Source organism: Entelurus aequoreus, linkage group LG19, assembly GCF_033978785.1.
Source record: "Entelurus aequoreus isolate RoL-2023_Sb linkage group LG19, RoL_Eaeq_v1.1, whole genome shotgun sequence".
NCBI classification, from domain to species: domain Eukaryota; kingdom Metazoa; phylum Chordata; class Actinopteri; order Syngnathiformes; family Syngnathidae; genus Entelurus; species Entelurus aequoreus.
Window position 1 is genome coordinate 16,046,548 of NC_084749.1, and position 2,794 is coordinate 16,049,341.

At 37.5% G+C, this 2,794-nt stretch overlaps 1 protein-coding gene across 5 annotated transcripts in view; it reads left to right on the forward strand.

The window, feature by feature from the left end:
• The window catches only part of hykk.2 (hydroxylysine kinase, tandem duplicate 2), a 48,380-nt gene extending 45,798 nt beyond the window's left edge, over positions 1 to 2,582 (forward strand). For 3 of the 5 annotated variants that reach the window (XM_062028013.1, XM_062028017.1, XM_062028015.1), the window contains exon 6: positions 1 to 2,582. This exon is cut by the window's left edge and continues 1,401 nt beyond it. The gene's annotated coding sequence lies outside the window, so the exon portion shown is untranslated. The other 2 variants (XM_062028018.1, XM_062028016.1) reach the window with 2 other exon arrangements.
• The last annotated feature ends 212 nt before the right edge of the window (positions 2,583 to 2,794 follow it).

Genomic DNA, 2,794 nt, shown 5'->3' on the forward strand with positions numbered 1-2,794 from the left:
GAAACTAATATTTGATATGAACTCATTACACACAAAGTGAGATATGTCAAACCTTTATTTGTTATCATTTAGATCACATGTAGAGCAACTTCTTCTACCATGGGGAAAATTGGGGAATGATAAACAACAACTATGTTCACTCCAAACATGTGACTTTAGCAAGCATCTTGGCACTTCCCAGCATACCTTGCGGCATCTTTTTGTAAATAGTAGCTCAAAGTACAATGTTTTATAATTTTAGTTTTTTTTCATATTCTTTTTTTTATTATGATTCTTACTACTTAAGACCTACCATAGCTTGCCACACTTTCAAAAAACTGTGCTTTAAACATCTGTAGACTACGTGAAGCAAACTGAGCAACTTCTAAGAAAAATGCCGTGTCCTAAGAAGAGAACTGGACGTGTCCCTGCACCTTTATCTTTCTGTTGATGGAGTAGACCAACAAAAGGGTTTCTAAAGCATGTGACACAATCGACTTTAGCACAGTTGCGTTTTTATTGCACTTGGTTAAACATTGTCTGGCTTTAAATCCAAGCGTCTCTAAATTGCAGTGCATTCATTCCATTTAGTTTTTTTAAACAAGGGCAAGTGTTTGTTATTGTTTTTTATTTAACTTAAACCGGAACTTACCGTATTTTAAATCCAGTAATTAAAGAACACATAACTACTTAAAGGCCTACTGAAACCCACTACTACCGACCACGCAGTCTAATAGTTTATATATCAATCATGAAATCTTAACATTGCAACACATGCCAATACTGCCGGGTTAACTTATAAAGTGCAATTTTAAATTTCCCGCCACACTTCCGGTTGAAAACGGTTTTTTATGCTGACGTATGCGCGTGACGTCAAGGGTTGGTACGGAAGTATACGGACCCATTGAATCCTATACAAAAAACTCTGTTTTCATCTCAAAATTTCACAGTATTCTGGACATATGTGTTGGTGAATCTTTTGCAATTTGTTTAATGAACAATGGAGACTGCAAATAAGAAAGTTGTAGGTGGGATCGGTGTATTAGCGGCGGACTACAGCAACACAACCAGGAGGACTGAGAGATGGATAGCAGACGCGCTAGCCGCCGAGCTCACCTTAACTTCCTCCGTCTCCGGGCTGCCAACCGCATCTGTGATCGGGTGAAGTCCTTCGTCGCACCGTCGATCGCTGGAACGCAGGTGAGCACGGGTGTTGATGAGCAGATGAGGGCTGGCTGGTGTAGGTGGAGAGCTAATGTTTTTAGCATAGCTCTGTGAGGTCCGGTTGCTAAGTTAGCTTCAATGGCGTCGTTAGCAACAGCATTGTTAACCTTCGCCAGCCTGAAAAGCTTTAACCGTGTAGTTACAGGTCCATGGTTTAATAGTATTGTTGATTTTCTATCTATCCTTCCAGTCAGGGGTTTATTTCTTTTGTTTCTATATGCAGTTGAGCACAATGCTATCACGTTAGCTCGTAGCTAAAGTGTTTCGCCGATGTATTGTCGTGGAGATAAAAGTCACTGTGAATGTCCATTTCGCGTTCTCGACTCTCATTTTCAAGAGGATATAGTATCCGAGGTGGTTTAAAATACAAATCCGTGATCCACAATAGAAAAAGGAGAAAGTGTGGAATCCAATGAGCCAGCTTGTACCTAAGTTACGGTCAGAGCGAAAAAAGATATGTCTTGCACTGCATTCTAGTCCTTCACTCTAACGTACCTCATCCACAAATCTTTCATCCTCGCTCAAATTAATGGGGTAATCGTCACTTTCTCGGTCCGAATCTCTCTCGCTCCATTGTAAACAATGGGGAAATGTGAGGAGTCCTTCCTCCGGTGATGTCACGCTACTTCCGGTACAGGCAAGACTTTTTTTATCAGCGACCAAAAGTTGCAACTTTATCGTCGATGTTCTCTACTAAATCCTTTCAGCAAAAATATGGCAATATCGCGAAATGATCAAGTATGACACATAGAATGGATCTGCTATCCCCGTTTAAATAAAAAAAAAATTCATTTCAGTAGGCCTTTAAAAAGTATGGATTAAAGAATTATCAGGGATATTTGTGTATGTTTAAAACGCTACGATAGCTTTAGTATAAATCCACTGACTTGATTACAAATGTACTGTACATTGCAAACTTTGACAAACTCAAGCCAAGTATGTGATTCATAACAATGATTTATTTTTTCTTTCTTTCTTTTTTCGGATCATATACTGTAAATCCGCCTCTCAGAAATGTAATTTAAACATGAACTAAAGACGTATTATATTTCAATGATAAACATTAATACAAGAATTATGTGGACTCGGTCTCTTGAGCCATATTTACATATTCCTAAAAAATGATGAGAAAGAATACATTTGCTTACAACTTACTCAGTCAAGGTCATTCCTCAGTGCTCAATTTGTACAGTAATTAAAAATGTATATTGCTACGTTTGTACTTAATCACGTTTTTAAATAAAAAGTGAAAATATCTAAAATAATTTCTATATTAAGTCTAGAAATGCTGTGTGTGTTCATTATTGCCTGAGAGTGTACAGTATGTGATGGACAATAGTAACTTAACCTATAAATGCTGTTATATGTCGGAAACTCATGTTAAACGATGGTAATGAGTCATGCATTTGGAAGTGAGCCATGCCGGGAGTTTTTTTTTTTTTTTTTACAGTTTAAAAAAAAAAAAGAAGTGGTGTCACATCATGGTCTTCAATGCATGCCGGACTTAGAAATTTGCATGAATTATCTACATTGCATGAATTATATACATTGCTGTTGGAGCCCTCTCATTGATTTGTTTTAACCCATTTCA